Below are 19,126 nucleotides of genomic sequence, written 5' to 3' on the forward strand. Positions count from 1 at the left end.
CAGTTCCCGAACTGCGGTGGGACATTGGACGGGAAACATGTGCGCATCACCCAACCCCACAACTCCGGATCCTATTTCTATAACTATAAAGGATATTTCAGCATCATCCTGATGGCCCTTGTTAACGCCAACTACGAATTCATAAATGTTGATGTTGGCATGAACGGGAGGGTTTCCGATGGTGGTGTTTTGGAGCACACACGTTTTGGAGAGCGATTGCTGAACGGTGACCTGAACTTGCCTCCAAACTCTCAGACTACTGGCAACCTTAATTTTGTTTTTATCGGCGATGAAGCCTTCCCGCTTCTTCCAAATCTAATCAAACCATTCCCCCAGAAAACTCTTACGAATGAAAGACATATTTATAATTATCGTTTATCAAGGGCGCGACGTGTTGTAGAAAATGCCTTTGGTATTATGGCAAATCGCTTTAGAGTGTTCCACACGTCTATTAACTTGAAGCTAGAGTCAATAGACTCTGTTGTGCTGGCGTGTTGCGTGTTGCACAACTTTCTACGCCAGCGCGATACTGTTGCGTACAGTCCACCAGGCTTTGGGGACTCTGTGAATACAGCCAATGGGGCAGTGGAGCCCGGTGAATGGTGTCAAGACACTGCTGCTATTGCAGACCTGCAAACATTTGCACACGGCAGAAACACGCATGATGCGAAGACCTGCCGTGAAAAGTACTGTGAATATTTTAATGGTCCAGGTGCTGTTACTTGGCAGCAGCAGATATTATAGTTTGCGAAGCATATGTTATAGTTGCCTATTGATACCCTACTTTTTATTTTCTGTTTTGATACGTGCAATAAAATTTTTGTTTTACTTTACCACTGCTTTTTTTGTCATTGTTTCACTACTAAGCAGTTTGTAAATATGTATACACATGCGTGTTCATCTCCATAAATATATATACACCGACATGCATATACATCCGTGTACTCTTATGTAAACATTCATTCATGTACACATACATATTTATATGAATATGTATATGCACACACAGAAACCAAAACACATATATATTATACATTACATTACATTACATTATATATCCCCTGGACAGTCAAGATCATTGAAAAAAAAAAAAAAACCTTGTTGCCACTCTACAGTCTTGATGTCCTCCCGTTTTCGTGGGGAGGGGGTGAGTGGGGTCTGATTGGCTGGTGTGTGTTTGTGTGTGGGAACCTCCCCAAGGGAGAGTGAAATCAGCATCAAAAACATAGATGCAGACCTCTGTGACACCCTGGTTTTGCCAGGGCGGCACAGTGCTCTTTGTGCTGCCAACTACTGCTCAGGGTGATGTATATGCCCCATACTCTTATGGGATGTATATGACGCAGCCTCTCCTGGGATGTATATGCCTCCGTGTCTCCTGTGATGTAGATGCCCCAGCTTCTCCTGTGATGTGTATGCCCCCAGCCTCTCCAGACCAAGACAAACCTGGAAAAGCAGTTGTGAGCAACAAAATGATCAATATCACCGAACATCACAGTCGCTACAGCCACCACTTGGGTGAGTTAATTAATTCATTGACCAAATATAGCCAGGTCGTTTTCAAGTTGAAAATTTTTAGTGGTCCCCGAAGGTTGGTAGAAAATTACAAATGTCCCCCGGCAGTAAAAAGGTTCCCAACCCCTGTTTGAAAGGTTTTTCAAAAAATTGAAACCCCTGTTTGAAAGGTTTTTCAAAAAATTGACACAACACCGAAGAAAGATTTATGTGTAATAAAAAAAAAAAAACCTGTTTACAACAAATAATAAGAAATTTAGTGGCCCTGTGGTTGGCTTGCCACAAACTTGTTTAACAAATCGCCCTGTTGGCGGATGGCTTGCGACAAACGCCGATGTGATGCCAGCATCTGCCTGTTTGACTCGATCAGGTCCTGTAGTGTGGGGATTTCTGTGGAGGGAATGGTAAAAGTTAACCAGGCTTGTTCAAACATCGAACTGACAGGTATATGTTTTTTGTTGACCACTTACGGTTTTGGGGTTCATCACCTTCATCCTCCGAGGCGCTGACGGCCCAACCAGATCCTGTGGCTAGGGAACACAAATCAATTATTAGTACACGACAGCCCACCATCATTTTAACATCCATGTATCCTTTCCAACTTGTAGGGACACCATGTTATGTGCATAAATTACAGGAAGGGTAGCCTGCACCAAACTCACCAACTGATGCGGGGGAAAAGGCATCGGGAGACAGTGAATGATGAGGAGACAGGGTATAAGGTGGTGATGGGGTTGAATGAAGTGATGGGGTTGCAGCAGGTGATGGGTTTGGAGAAGGAGAGGGTGGCCCAGCAGAAGATGGTGCAGCAGGCGGAGGTGGGGTAGACGCAGCAGATGGTGCACCAGGAGATGGTGGAGCAGGTGGAGGTAGGGGATCCGCATCAGATGCTGCACCAGGAGATGGTGGAGCAGGTGGAGGTGCCTGTGCAGCTGGAGGTGGTCCTAGGTATAGGAGAAAACTTTTATTGAGTGCATAGCTCCAGGCCTCCATGGCTACGCCTGCTTTAGACCATACAATTCTGCAAGTTAAATTAGTTAACCGTGTCGCACCTATGCTTTGTTCCTGTCACAAGTACTTACCCTTCCATACGACCATTCATAAGAAAGAAGCGGGACGCAGGTAAGTTGCAGTTAGTCGTTCCCGGGGTGTCACACACTGCGATGTGTGCTGCCTCGGGAACATTTAACAACCAGACGTTCCCTTTTTAGTAATCAAACGACGTGTATGCGATGAACGGTTATTCGTTCAATCGTAGTCGCATGTAGTTTTGACACACTACAATATCTGTAACGATGCCGGATGTGCATAACTTACAACATGACCCCGCCGACACATCGGTAGATATATTGTAGCTTTTTTATGTATGTTTGACAAACCTTTTTCTCGGGGTACCACACACCACTTGCCTCAAAGCAGCAGACATGCTGCATTCATTGAAAAAACAATGCACAAAAATCAATCACTTAAAATTTGTCTATTTTATACTGTTCGGTAAATAGTTGTGCTCAAGGCTTCTAATGACACTCTGATATGCACCGAGATAACAATGATAATCAGGGCAATGGACAATACTCCAACCGCGATTACCCAGCATGTTTTTTTGCGAAATGGTTTATGCAAAGACTGGCACAGTGTTGATCAAATGCTAATATATGCAAAGAGAAAATAATCCCATTATACCCCAGGAGCATTGAATTTGATCAAGTTTGCATACCATACCTTTTACAAAGGATAATTAGCTCTTTTTCGCCACCTTGTCCCTCTGATATGCACACTAGATATCTTGGTATAATGTTATTATTTTCTTTGGAATATATTGCATTTGAACTACACTGTGCTTTCCAAAAAACCTTGCTCTAATCGCGTTTGGAGCATTGTCCAGTCAACTGACTATCCTTCTTATCTCGGTGCATATCTGAGTGAGCAAGTTTAGAAGCCATATGTGTGTGTATTTTTCTAGTACATATCTTTCAGAAATAAACCCCCTCCTTTGGGTCCTCAATTCCTTTTATTTTTCTAGGCCAGGGGTGGGCAATTAATTTTCCCATGGGGCCGCATGAGAAATTGGGATGGTTTTAGAGGGCCGGACTAATATAATTAACTCAGTTTTACCCAATACTGTATATAGCATATATACTATCCCTTCATATACAAACAGTAAGTTACGGACTGTGTGACTCCTCGTGGACCTGCACGCACACATATCCTTTTTTTCTCTGGCAGCACAGGTGTCACACGGATCGCACACTGATGTGCCTTGCCGGCACGCAGCGTGTGATGAGGGCAATCTGACCACGGGCCGGCCGGAGCCTGGAGCTCCGGACAACAGGTCAGATTGCCCTCATCAGTGACCGGCCAGCAAGGATGCCCGGAGCCAGGCGGGCCGGTCACAGAGAGTAGGCGGGCCGGATGTGGCCCGCGGGCCGCCCCTTGCCCAAGTCTGCTCTAGGCCATAAAAGGTGATCCTACAATATAATTTTGGGGATATTATATTTAACATGTTTACTAAATGGTAACACCGATGTTTCGATCCATGATCCATGAACCATAAAGTCATGGGTTGTTCATGGGTAAACAAAACCGAACCGGACCAAAGCCGCTAAACAGCACTCACCATGACGCCTCTCGATGTCTGCTCGGATGCTGGCGAGGAGTTCACTGGACTTATAGTGCAGGTCTGCCAGTTTCTTCCGGATTTGGGTTGTGGATCGCTCCACCCCAAATCTACGGGCCAGGCCTCTGCTAATTAGCCTCAGCACAGCCTGCTTGTGAAGCATGGGATGTTCATGCTCTGCCTCACAAAAATAATCTTTTTTTATCATCATCCGAATCAGATAATGCACCTCAACAGGCCCCCATGGAGAACTGCGTCTCCTGGCCGCCATGTTCCCGCCTCTGAGCATGTACGCCGCCCAACAGACTTCAAAGGCGACGTGAGTAACGTCATCACGTCACGTTCTGAACAACGTCGCAGTAGCGATCCCGCTAGCGGTCTCGTTTTCAACGAGCCGCTCGAACCGCGTCACAGTAGCGTTCCCGTTCGTGAAACTAGCGGTCTGAATAAAGCTAGCACAGAGTCACAGTAGCGTTCCCGTCTGCGATCCCGGCTGTAACCGAGTCAGACAGCAAATTGCATAGATAGCACTTAAATCATTGATTTATGTTTGTGTATTAGATTTTTGTGTTAGGACTAGTATTAACAGTGCCCACACCAGCGTTCACTTCTGGCCGGCGACGCTACTGCGTTCCCGGCAGACGGAGGCGCAGCTGCGCTGACGTGGTTACAGCGGGCTAGCTGACAATGAGACCGCAAGCGGGATCACTACTGCGACGCTGTTCATAACGTGACGTGATGACGTTGCTCCCGTCGTCTTTGAAGTCTGGTGGGCGGCGTGGATGTTTTACTATGCCCAGAGGCGGGAACATGGCGGCAAGGAGGCGCTCTTCTCCCTGGGGGTCTGTGGAGGTTCACTATCTAGTGAAAATGGTGGTAAAACTGGATTACCTTTGTGAGGCCCCCCGTGAGCATCCCATACTGCATAAGCAGGCAGTGCTGGAGAAGATCAGGAGAGGCCTGTCCCGTCGATTTGGGCTGGAGCGGTCCACAACCCAAATCAGAAAGAAGGTGGCGGACCTGCGATACAGGTCAAGTGATCTGTTCGCCAGCATCCGGGCAGACATCATGAGGCGTCGTGGTGAGTGTTGTTTTACGGCTTTGGCCTGGTTTGGTTTTGTTAACCCCTAAACAACACCAGACAAAGCAAATAAAAAACAATTTATATAACTTACCTTACGGTCGCGCTACAGTGGAATAGGGTCACGGAGGCGTGTACGTTGTTCAGTTCCGCCGGCGCCTCTTTCAGCCATCTCCGTCCTCCTATTCCACAGCAGCGCGACGGCTAGGTAAGTTATATAAAGTATTTTTTATGTTGTCACAGCGGCCAGGGCTCTTATATACAGCATGTTAGAATGCAGTATATAATGGCAGTATATAATGGCCTTACTTTGCACGCTGCGACATCGCAAGCTGATGCCGCGATGCCGAGCGCGATAGTCCCCGCCCCCCTCGCAGCTGCGATATCCTTGTGATAGCTGTCGTAGCGAACATTATAGCTACGGCACCTTCACATGGACTCACCTGTCCTGGGACGTCGCTCTGGTTGGTGACCCGCCTCCTTATTAATGGGGCGGGTCGTACGGCCTCACTGAGACGTCACACGGCAGGCTGCCAATAGGAGCGGAGGGGCGTAGATGAGCGGGATGTAATCATCCCGCCCACCTTTTTCCTTCCGCATATCCTACGGGAGCCGCGGTGACGCCGATAGGAAATTTTCCTTGCTCTTGCGTCTTCACACACAGCGATGTGTGCTGCCGCAGGAACGATGAACAACATCGGACCGTCGCATCAGTGTAAGTATGGATTACACAGACGCTACAACGATGATACGATTACGATGCTTTATGCGCTCGTTAATCGTATCATCTAGGCTTCACACACTATGATGTCTTAAAATCTGAATAGTTTTGTCTGTTTAAAAAATGAAAGGGAAACTAATGTAACTTGTCGCACATACGATGGGGGCGTGTCACATCGCATACGATATTGTATGCAGAATTGTATGGTGTAAAGCGGGCTTAAGCCGTGGAGGCCTGGAGTTATCCGCTCAATAGAAGTTTTCTCCTATACCTAGGACCACCCCCAGCTGCACCACCACCGCAACCGGCTCCACCATCTCCTGGTCCAGCATCAGCTGCGTCTACCCCACCTCCGCCTGCTGCACCATCTCCTGCTGGGCCACCCTCTCCTTCTCCAAACCCATCACCTGCTGCAACCCCATCACTTCATTCAACTCCATCACCACCTTATACCCTGTCTCCTCATCATTCACTGTCTCCCGATGCCTTTTCCCCCGCATCAGTTGGTGAGTTTGGTGCAGGCTACCCTTCCTGTAATTTATGCACATAACATGGTGTCCCTACAAGTTGGAAAGGATGCATGGATGTTAAAATGATGGTGGGCTGTCGTGTACTAATAATTGATTTGTGTTCCCTAGCCACAGGATCTGGTTGGGCCGTCAGCGCCTCGGAGGATGAAGGTGATGAACCCCAAAACCGTAAGTGGTCAACAAAAAACATATACCTGTCAGTTCGATGTTTGAACAAGCCTGGTTAACTTTTACCATTCCCTCCACAGAAATCCCCACACTACAGGACCTGATCGAGTCAAACAGGCAGATGCTGGCATCACATCGGCGTTTGTCGCAAGCCATCCGCCAACAGGGCGATTTGTTAAACAAGTTTGTGGCAAGCCAACCACAGGGCCACTAAATTTCTTATTATTTGTTGTAAACAGGTTTTTTTTTTTTTTATTACACATAAATCTTTCTTCGGTGTTGTGTCAATTTTTTGAAAAACCTTTCAAACAGGGGTTGGGAACCTTTTTACTGCCGGGGGACATTTGTAATTTTCTACCAACCTTCGGGGACCACTAAAAATTTTCAACTTGAAAACGACCTGGCTATATTTGGTCAATGAATTAATTAACTCACCCAAGTGGTGGCTGTAGCGACTGTGATGTTCGGTGATATTGATCATTTTGTTGCTCACAACTGCTTTTCCAGGTTTGTCTTGGTCTGGAGAGGCTGGGGGCATACACATCACAGGAGAAGCTGGGGCATCTACATCACAGGAGACACGGAGGCATATACATCCCAGGAGAGGCTTCGATATATACATCCCATAAGAGTATGGGGCATACACATCACCCTGAGCAGTAGGTGGCAGCACGAAGAGCACTATGCCGCCCTGGCAAAACCAGGGTGTCACAGAGGTCTGCATCCATGTTTTTGGTGCAGATCTCACTCTCCCTTGGGGCTCAGTCCTATATACAGTATATACAGGCTTTTTGAAGGTATGTGAAATAACGTGTGAATTTATATACACTATTGTCTGAAGTCCTTATTCACCCCCAAAAAAACATCTTTCATCACTCTCAACCATTATTTCATTCATGCCCACAGGCCACAATTTTGAAACAAAATAAAATGTTTTATTTTTAACAAAACACATATGGTATCAATACAATCAATAAAGTAAAGAAAAAAACAAACATCAACACAACATATCAAAAGAAGTATGGAAAACTGATAATTTACAATACAGCTACAACTCTTGGTAGTAGCCGTCTGAGTTTCCATATTGTTGGCTGGGTGTTGAGCGTAACTGGGAAGAGCTTGGAAAGAGTGGAAACTGTGGGGGGCCAGGGTGCGATGGTGGCGGAGGCTGCATTATATGCATGGGTGTGCTGTACTGTGGGTACTGGGAATACATATTTTGCTGAATGCTCTCAGTTACAACGGAAGTGTCTTTTAGTTTTCCTGCTCCTGCTTTCGCCAGTGCATCCAGGACGATCCTTTCCAGGTGGTTCCTTTGCGTGTCTTCTAGCTTGGACATTCTCAAGTCCATAAGTTTTGCAAAGCAGCCTACAGTGGGGCTGTTCTGCACGCTTAAGATTTTGTTGGCCAAACCTATCAGATCTGGAGATGGTGGCCGGCCAGCCTTTCGTTTACGCGATGCTATAAGGCGTTGAGGTAATGGACATGGTGGAGCTTTGTCAGGAGTGTCCTCGCTTGAAATTTGCGTGCTGGCTATGTCACTGTTTTCACTTGTGGACAATTCATCTTCAGCATCTTGCATATGCTCCTGCGTGAACAGAAAATTCATGTTAACGCCAAACCAAAATATTACTTCACATCTTTCAACACCAACCCACCACAGAAATGTGTTTGCATTGGATATCATGAGCAGCATTCACAAGGGTACACGTGCACTGGAAATCAATGGTAGGCTGGGATTAGTTCTACGGGATTTGAAATAGTAGTATAACGGGATATGGAATACTACTTGTACGGGCTATGAAATGGCATTTTACGCTATGATAACTAAGTGGGCAGAAACTAGTGAAGGGGTATACTTTTAGTAAGTGAAAGGGATAACTTTAGGAATATGCAAAATTTATCATTGAAACCCATAGTTCAAAATCTTCTAGTAAAGTTAACCTTATACCTACAAACTTTTTTTTGAATTTGTTTGAAATGCTGTTTCAAGGTCTAAAATAAGGTACTTACATCACCCGCAAGGGGCAAACTCCCCGTGTCAGGGTTTTCATCCATGAGGTCCTCCATTCTCCGTGGTAGCTCTTGGTCTCTAGTGAAGGAAAGGAGCTCATAATACCACAACGTTGGTGTATATACGTCCTCCGTTCCGGTACCGGACTTAATTGACTGCTCCACCCTTTTTAGCTCTCTCCTATAAACTGTACGTAGAGCTTAAATTTTTCTTTTTACCAAATTTTCATCTACGGGGTCATCTGGCTGGTGTAGCTTAAAAAAGGCTACAAGCTTTTGATAGGCCTCCTTTTTTTTATATCTATTGGTATAATCTGCAGATTTTATCTTCCATAAACAAGGCAGTGAGCGATATAACTCAATAAGTTCTCTGGTAAATTCCTGAGAAGAGGGCATCTGAAAAAAATAAAAATAAACATTGAGAACGGAACATACTTATTACATTTTCCAAAAGTGCAGAAAATGCCCATGGCCGCCCACGCTAAAGGGAATGTACAGTAAAGTCAAGGCCTCCATTTCCTTTTCATAGTACCAAAAAAAAAAGGCAAACCGCACTAGTGTTTGTAGGACGTGGCAGAAACTGGCCGCCCATGCTAAAATGGCCGCCCATGCTAAAATGGCCGCCCATGCTAAATGTACAGTAAATTAAGCATAATCGCAAAGTTAAGTAGGAACAACGGAATCGCTACAGAGACCTCAAATGATTTGGCAGCATGATCGCAGATTCCTATAAAGTAGTAATAACGGAATCGCTACAGAGACCTCAAATGATTTGGCAGCCTGATCGCAGATTACTATAAAGTAGTAATAACGGAATCGCTACAGAGACCTCAAATGATTTGGCAGCCTGATCGCAGATTCCGATAAAGTAGTAATAACGGAATCGCTACAGAGACCTCAAATGATTTGGCAGCCTGATCGCAGATTCCTATAAAGTAGTAACAACGGAATCGCTACAGAGACCTTAAATGAGAAAGGGGAAAAAAAGGAATCGCTAAAAAAAATCATACATATTTGAGACCCTGTAACGATGCTTACCTTGTAGATGGAGTTGAGTATTGTATAGAAGCTGTATTGATGCTATATAGATGCTATATAGATCAGTGTAGAGTCACCGCATACAGAACTCTACAAAGATCCGCTAAGCAATGCAGAAGCTAAGGACCAAGCTCAGGAGAACGCCCTAGCGTTAACCAATCGGACCTGAGGGGGGCGTGTAAAAAGGACTCTACCATGCCTACACATAGGTTGGAGTCGTCAAGTACCTGCTGTGTGACACGTCCCCAAAGACCAGCGAAGTTGTTCGGCAGGTCTGTATCGCTGCTGAGTTGTTGGCCAGGTTTGCCTGTGTGACAGCTCACCAGCGACTCAACAGAGACTTAGGGAGGTCGCTGTTACGTCACAAAACTGGTGACATTACAGCGATGTCCTTTGCGATGTTGCAGTGTGTAAACCCAGCTTTAGGCATGTCACGCCCTTCTAAAATCATGTAAAACACAGCAAGGGGACTCCAACAAGAGTCTCCATGTTTTCCAAAAATTTGGCCACAGACACCACTTAAGTGACATCAATTGTCCCACAGTTGCAAACGTAAAATGGTTCTTTTCATGAAGCACATTCAAAAATCCACAAACCTTAGTGGAAAAGCTGATCTAAGATTGTGTAACAGCTTCTGCTGATACTCCTGCATACATGCGTCCCTTTCTATGGCACAAATTATTTCTCCAAATTTGGCCACAGACACCACTTAAGTGGTATCAATTTTCCCGCAGTTGCAAACTTAAAATGTTGATTTGCATGAAGCACAATCAAAAATCCACAAGCCTTTACTCTCCCCAGGATGACACAGGGATAGAAAAGTCCTTGCGGATCCATGACCTGTTCATCTTGATCAACGTTATTCTGTCCACATTGTCACTGGACAGTCGCGTGCGCTTATCTGTCAGCACACCTCCAGCAGCACTGAATACACGTTCCGAGAGAACGCTGGCTGCGGGACACGACAAGATCCCCAAGGTGTAAGTGGCGAGCTCAGGCCATTTTTCCAGATTGGAAGCTCAAAATGAGCAAGGCTCCAGTTGCACAGTCATGGCATCGATGTTCATTTGGAGATACTAATCCAGCTCTTTTCTTTCAGCATGAGTATATGTACTTGTCACTTTTCCATGTATTTGTGGTGTCTTCTGAGTTGTTTGTTACTTTTTGGACACCTTAGAAGGTGTTTTCTATGTGTTTGTGTTTGCCTGCCATTGTTTTCAATGGGGTTCGACGGTGTTCGATGAATGTTCGTCGAACGTTCGACAAACACACCCGCCGTTCGACGGACCGAACCGAACACGAACGCTAGGGTGGTGGCTCATCTCTAGTTAGGAAGTGTTTATCTACCCTCTCACTAGTTCCTGGGCTTCCCATTGTTTTTGTGTCCCCAGTGCCCCCCTTTTCCTGTGTTTTTTATTGTGATTCAGATGCACTTAGATCTGAAGGCACCTCACCATGCTTGCTACAGCTGGCAAGCATGACATTATTTTGAGCCTCTTACATTTTTTTCCTTGCTTCTATGGCTCAGGTGGCTGCGTTCGCACAACTGATCCAGACCCTCTCTCAGGAGGTCACGGATCTACGCTCCCAGATTGTGCGGCAACTGCAGCAGATTGCTGGGTTTCTGGTCTCGCTGCATGCCCAGGCACAACCAGAACCCAAGATAGCCCTTCTGGATAAGTTTGCTGGTGGGAGGGATAAGTTTACCAACTTTAGGAAAGCCTGTAATTTGAACTTCAGGCTCTACCCTCAAACATCCAGGAGTGAGGAGCAGCGAGTGGGGATAATTATCTCTCTATTGCGAGAAGAACCCCAGTCCTGGGCTTTTTCTCAACCGACCAACTCCGAGGCATTGCGGTCGGTAGATTAATTTTTCATGGCTCTGGCCTTGGTGTACAGAGATCCTGACAGCAACATGCTCTTGGAGTCTAAACTGCGAAAGCTCCAGAAGGGGGAGCAGCCAGTAGAGGAGTATTGCTCGAAGTTCTGGAGATGGGCCACTCACACTCAGTGGAATGATCCAGCACTAAGGAGTCATTTCTGTGAGGGGTTGTCAGGTAGGCTTAGGGACTCTGGTGCAATACTCCACTCTGGAGTTGCTAGAGGCCACCATGGCGCTAGCTATATGAGTGGATTATCACCCTCTAAAACCATGTCCCCTGTCATTCTTCCCAGGGAATATTTCCCACTGGTGCAAGCAGACGAACCCATGCAGTTGGGGGAAGCATGCCCTCAGTCTGGGTCTTGCTTTTACTGTCGGGATAAGGGTCATTACATCGGGGCCTCTCCTATAAAACCTACACCAAGTCCATCTGGCAATAAGTTGCATCTGCCTGGTCAGGTGGAGGGAAATGACCAGGTCATGTACATCTCCTCCATCTTCACGTCCCAGTTTACTATCACAACAGAGGTGATTATTGGTGGAAAACTTGAGACGATCTCTGTGCTGGTGGACAGTGGAGCCAGTGACAATTTGGTGCATTCTTGCTTTGTTCAAACTTGGGGTCTGACGCGTAGTGCACTGACAAGATCCATGCCCATCCTGGCTATTGACTCAGCTTTGCTCAGCCAGAGAGAGTTCACCCATACCATGCCTAATATCAACCTGCGAGTGGGCTCGGTACATTAGGAACGTTTGTCTTGTTATGTCTTGGAGTGTTTTCCCACTCCTATCTTGCTCGGACTTCCTTGGTTGAAGACGTATAACCCTGTAATTGACGGGCAGTCAGGGGCAGTTTTCAGTTGGGGCAGTTTCTGTGAAACTAAGTGCCTGTGTGCTACCATTGCCAGTGTTCTTATTAAACACCCGCCACCCTGCCTGCCAGTAGTAACCACCAAAGTGTTAAACAAAAGTAAGGGTATGCTACCCCTACCTCAGGGGAAGAGTAGGCCTTAGTGCGGCACTGGTAGAGGTGATCGGGGGAGAGTAGTTGGTCCCTCTAAGTGTGCGGTTCCAGAGTGAAAGTTGTTGAATGGGTGGGGAGTCTCCTCTGTTGTTAGCTCTTTCAGGAATTTTTGCTCTACCACCCGGTGCATGCATGTGTCCAGGTCTGGACCTGTGTAAAAATGATCTTGTATGGGTGTCCACCAAGAACACCAGGTAGAAGTGTGTGTCTGTGGCTCTAGGCTTAAGGTTTATCGGTCTCTTTAACATTCTTAATCCTATGGCCGTACGGCTGGAGTTACCCCCAGCACTAAACACCCATGACGTAGTCCACAGATCCCTGCTTTGGAAGTGTGAGTTGCCTCCTGGTAACCGGAGGGAACTGTTCACATTTAAGGTGAACGACAGTACCAATCTTGAAAGTCCGGAGACCTTTTGTTAAGAGGGAGATACTGTCACATTCGTCTCCCTGCTTGTAGAGAACAGTGACAGCCTTTGGACTGGAGCCTGTCATCTGGCTTTCTACATTTAAATGGGTTTCGTTTCTCTTAGCACTGAAGTGGTTCAGTGTCAGTTTTTTTTCCTGTAGCCTTTCTTAGCAGTTCCTTAATGAGTGTTTTCAGCTGCACTCACTTTGTAGTCACGCCCTTCAGCTTAAAATAGTGTTGTATCCAAGCATTCCCTGGGATACAACACTATCATTTGGTTTCTGGCCACCTTTGAGGAAGGTTCTGCAGTTGAAGTTTCTGTGCTCACGCTATATCCTATTGGTTGTTTTTTCCCCCTATTTGTCTTTACTTACCTGATGTGTTGTTAGTGCAGCGGTGAGGTCTAGTGAAGGCCACCTGTCCCTCACTAGTCAGGGTTACTATAGGGTCTTCCAAGGGTCTCAGGTTCATGCTCGGCGACAGTTGCGGAGACTGTATAGGGATTGGTGAAGAGAGGAGGAACAGCTCAGTTGAGGTTAGGAGGTGTCCATCTACCCTCACACTAGTTCCAGAGCCTCCCGTTGTTTTTGTGTCCTTGGTGCCCCCCTTTTTTTGTCTTTTTTGTTGTGGATCAGATGTACGTAGGTCTGAATGCACCTCGCCAAGTTTGCTACTCCCAGCAAATGGGACAGCAGGTGTGTTTTGGGGTAAATGAAGTGGTGAAAGGGGGTGTATTTTTGTATTTTATTCAAAATAAAGGATTTTTTCTTGATGTTTATTTCTTTTTACTTATAGGATTAGTAATGGGGGTGTCATAGACCCTACCCATCACTAATTTTGGGTTTGATGACAGTTGTGCGCTGTTATTAACCCCTAATTCCATCATTGCTACTGCTCCAGGGCAATTGGGAAGAGCTGATAAAGCGCTGAGCTTGTCACATCTAATGGATGCAACAATCCCGGACTGATGTAGGTTGCTATTTTTAGGTTGGGGGGCACCCTATTTACCATAGGCCTTCTCAGTCTGAGAATACCAGCCCCCAGCTGTTGGGCTTTATCATGGCTGGGTGTCAAAATTGGCGGAGACCCCATGGCAGGTTTTTTAATTACTTATTTAAAAAATAAAGAATAAAATGCTGCATGTGGTTCCTCTTATTTTGATACACAGCCAAGATACAGTGGGGAAAAAAGTATTTAGTCAGCCACAAAATGTGCCAGTTCTCCCACTTAAAAAAATGAGAGCTGCTTGTAATTGACATCATAGGTAGACCACAACTATGAGAGACAACATGAGAAAACAAATCCAGAAAATCACATTGTCTGATTTAGCAAGATTTTTTTTTTTAATTATGGTGGAAAATAAGCATTTAGTCAACAACAAAAGTTCATCTCAATATCTTGTTATATATCCTTTGTTGGCAATGACAGAGGTCATTTTTTTCTGTAAGTCTTCACAAGGTTGGCAGACACTGTTGGTGGAATGTTGGCCCATTCCTCCATGCAGATCTCCTATAGAGCAGTGAGATTTTGGGCCTGTCGCTGTGCAACACTGACTTTCTACTCCCTCCAAAGGTTTTCTATGGGGTTGAGATGTGGAGACTGGCTAGGCCACTCCAGAACCTTCATATGCTTCTTACGAAGCCACTCCTTCATTGCCCTGGCAGTGTGCTTGGGATCATTATCCTGCTGAAAGACCCAGCCATGTTTCATATTCAATGCCCTTGCTGATGGAAGGAGGTTTGCAATCAAAATCTCACGATACATGGCCCCATTCATTCTTTCATGTACATGGATCAGTCATCCTTTGCAGAAAACAGCCCCAAAGCATGATGTTACCACCCCCATGTTTCACAGTAGGTATGGTGTTCTTTGGCTGCAACTCAGCATTCTGTACCCTTCAAATATGATGAGTTGTGTTTCTACCAAATAGTTTTGCTTTGATTTCATCAGGAAATAGTTAAGGTCTCTAGATAATGCATAGGGAGAGAAAGACACGCGGTGTCCACACACCTCTCACACACCAGCGGTGGACACCTCATGTCTTTTTCTCCCTACGCGTTATCTAGACCTTAACCATTTCCTGACCCCACACCCACCAGGTGTGTCATTGCTCCCACGTGTAACTAGGGTTATTATTCTACCTGTACATAGAATTTCTCTGGTATTCCACATATTGCACAATAATTCTTGATACCACATGCACTAGCGATAGACATCGCGTGCTGGTATCCTTTAGCTACCATTACCATTTTTTCCACATCCCTTAAAGGATGATCAGCAGTTCCTGCTTCTGTATTTTCAGATCACTTAGTCTCTCCTACTCAACTTCTCTTTTAGGAAATAACATATTTCTGGATGCATGCTTCAGTTTAGATATTTCTTCTCTTTGTTTCTATCAGTACACATACAGCAATCTCCTGATGAAGGTCAGCATATTGACCGAACCATCCCTGTGATAGAACTGATTTCTGTAAATAATAAAGTCTTCTAATAATTTCCACATTGGAGTGCCTGGTTCAATTATATTGACTCCCAATAACTTGTCATGTGGCCTTAAGTGTCAATTACTATAATAAAGCAGGAGAGAAGCAAAGTCCTGCACCACCGCAGATTACCTGCAATATCGCTTGCGGTACCGCCTGTGCCTGTGCTCGGGTGGAGAGCCTGGAGGGTCCGACAATCCAAGAGCGGGGTGCTGGTCATAAGGCAAAGTCCATTGATGAAGCGTGAGAGTAGAAAGAGACCGCACTCAATCCGCTGTGAAGGATTTCTTTATTCAAACACGTGCAGAGTGGAGGGCTGGAGACACACTGTGAGCTGGCTCCTCAAGAATGGACGACAGCTGTTTCGCCCAAATTGGGCTTCCACAGGTCCACATGTGGAGCTACGGCTACACCCCTTTTAAAGGAGTGCTCACAGATTGCCCCAGACCATATATTTGGTATCGTTCAGACGATGCGGCAATTTGCGGGACAGACTTGTGAGGAACAGACTTGCCAATTCGACAACCTGGCTAGACAAATGCTGCCCACCAGGGAATTACCGGTGCGGTCAGTGTCGTTTTTGCAGCCAGCATTTATAAGGTCGCTCCGTACAAGTCGGCCCGCACTTGCACACTGTCCATCAATTCATCTCATGCAAAACCAAGTTTGTGGTCTATGTGGTGCTCTGCCCTTGTGGCAGGTTCTACATAGGCAAGACTATAAGATGCTTATATGTGCGATTCAGGGAACATTACAGTTCAATAACATCAGGGAAAGGTTCTCCCAGATTAATTTCCCATATCCAGGATTGTCATGATGGTGACCCCGACGTTTTGCGTTTTGCCGGCCTTAAAAAGGTCTCCCTCCCTTTGAAGGGGGGCGACCTGCACAAATTGTTGCTACAAGAGGAGGCTAGGTTAATTATTAATTATGGGGCACAGGGCCCCCAAGGGTTAAACGATCGTGTGGATCTATCTGTGTTCCTATGATAGTTCTGCCTGTCTATCACTCATTGCTTCATTTTATTCAAGTGTGTTCTTTTACATGTTTAATATCTGTGTTCCTATGATAGTTCTGCCTGTCTATCACCCATTGCTTCATTTTATTCAAGTGTGTTCTTTTACATGTTTAAAATTTGTTGTAAATTCATGCATGGAAATGGATACATGTATTTTATATGCATACACAAATCTCCTATTTGTTTTTATGTGGTCTGGGGCAATCTGTGAGCACTCCTTTAAAAGGGGTGTAGCCGTAGCTCCACATGTGGACCTGTGGAAGCCCAATTTGGGCGAAACAGCTGTCGTCCATTCTTGAGGAGCCAGCTCACAGTGTGTCTCCAGCCCTCCACTCTGCACGTGTTTGAATAAAGAAATCCTTCACAGCGGATTGAGTGCGGTCTCTTTCTACTCTCACGCTTCATTAAGTGTCAATTACAGCTTGCAATGAGATCTCATGATGTTCTCAAGTCGCATTAATGTTTGCTGAGGCATCGCATCTCAATCTTTCTGAAACAGAAGATAAACTGTGGAAAAGAGAAGCGCAATAGGGTCTTACCCCGGTAGCAATGGGGGAGAAAGAGATATGGTACTACTCACCTATAGGGGTTGTGAAAGTCACAACTCCTATAACAGCATGTATGTAGATAACTCCAAGCCACGGCAGCGGTCCCTCGATTGGCAGATAACAGAGAGTAGTAGATTAAGGGTTTCCAAGCCGCGCCAATGACTAGCCGATCATAGAATAGTAGATTAATGTTGCTTTTATTCCATACACAGGTCAACGCGTTTAGGAAGACACAGCTTCCTTCTTCAGGACAGACTGGCAAGAGAGATTTGATGTTTTCTTGTCAATCTTTCTGAAAGACAGCCCCTGACGTCCTTGAGGTTCTGGGGTACAGAGTTACAAGCCTCTACATGGCATTTCAGCTGATGCCAAAGGTTTTCTAAGGGATTTTTTTCTCAACTTCATTTGCAGATGTTCCTGCAGCCAATCACAGTGCAGCTAACATCCACAAGGTTTAGACACAATGGCTTGTATCATTGGCTGCCTAAGTCACATGTCCCTCGGCATATAAAATGAGGACATGCAGCGTTGGCACCATTTTGTGAATGTTAAGCATTAGGGAAGGTGCTGCTGCTGGTGCTGCTAGACAGTTACCTTAGGTAGGGTTTTAATGATACAGTCCTGCTCATCATTATTTGCACTCATGAAGTTTAAGTACATAATGTGGAATATTTCCTGAAAAGAAATGAATCAAGCAAAATAGCTTTTTTTTATAGAGCACTCATGTTAAATACAAAAGAGCAAATTCTAAACAATTTTAAACAAAAAACAATGGGAGGTAAGAATAGAAAAACCTAAAGCTTGCTGTTACACTAGTGTTGGACCCTTTACATTAAATAAGTATGGAAACACATTTTGACTCACCTGTGATAAATAACAAATGAGAATAACTTTGGATAAATTGTCGGTGCCCATGGGACATGAATTAGCCAATGAATGTCACTTCCTTTTTCACTGCCTTTTTAAAACACTTCCGTGTTTTAAAAAGGCAGATGGTAGGCACTGTTCCTTTGTCACAATGGTGAAGACAAAGGAGCTGTCTGAGGACATCAAAACTGCTATTATTAGCATACACAAGACTTCCAAAAGTTATAAGGCCATCTCCAAAGAGCTTTGTATCCCAGTTTCAATAGTGCGTAATTTTATTAAAACGTTTGCCAAGCATAGAACCGTCAAGAACCTCCCTGGACCTGGAAAAAAAGAGGAAAATTTACAAGAGATGGTTTTGAGGGTTGATGTGAATGGTGTAAAAAAAAAAAACACAGCAAACATCCGATGACCTATAGGCCAAACTGAGGTCATGGTTTCAACAACTACCATATACCGCACACTAAACCAAGCAGAGCTTTATGAGCAAAGCCCAAGGAAGAAAAGACATAAAAAAGAACAACTGATCTTTGCCAAAGAGTACCTAGACAAACCACAATCCTTATGGGAAAATGTTCTGTGGACAGATAAAACAAAAATAGACCTTTTGGCAATGCAAAGCAACAGTTTGTTTACAGACAGCTTTAGGCTACATTCACATGACTGCTCCGTTTTTTGCGGTTTGCAAAAAAATGGTCCGTTATTTTTCACGGATTCATCCATGTGGCATCCGTGTGTCAGCCATGTGCCTTCCATTTTTTGCGGACCGCAAAAAACGGAAGCAGCTAGAGGGATAGATAGATAGACAGATAGATGAGAAAGACATATAAAATTCCCTACCATGGAAAGATTCAAGACGAAGCTTAAGACCCATCTCTTCAAACAAGTCTACTACCTACAATAACCCTCAGTCCAGTACACCACTGCGCAACCAGCTCTGTCCTCACCTATTGTACCATTACACATTCCCTGTAGACTGTGAGCCCTCGCGGGCAGGGTGCTCTTTCCTCCTATACCAGTCTGTTTTGTATTGCTAATGATTGCTGTACGTATACCCTCTTTCACTTGTAAAGCGCCATGGAATAAATGGCGCTATAATAATAATTAATAATAATAATGTCTCACCCCCCTGCATATTCTAATTAAATAATTTAAAACAAAAAACGTGGGGTGCCACCCAAATTGGATCACCAGCCAAAGTAAAGCGGATAGCTG

At 45.1% G+C, this 19,126-nt stretch overlaps 1 protein-coding gene across 1 annotated transcript in view; it reads left to right on the forward strand.

Annotated features, from left to right (window-relative positions):
- The window catches only part of RECK (reversion inducing cysteine rich protein with kazal motifs), a 1,668,523-nt gene that overhangs the window by 1,507,819 nt on the left and 141,578 nt on the right, over window positions 1-19,126 (forward strand). The gene's annotated exons all lie outside the window — the stretch shown is intronic.

This window comes from Anomaloglossus baeobatrachus, chromosome 6 (assembly GCF_048569485.1).
Source record: "Anomaloglossus baeobatrachus isolate aAnoBae1 chromosome 6, aAnoBae1.hap1, whole genome shotgun sequence".
Lineage (NCBI taxonomy): Eukaryota > Metazoa > Chordata > Amphibia > Anura > Aromobatidae > Anomaloglossus > Anomaloglossus baeobatrachus.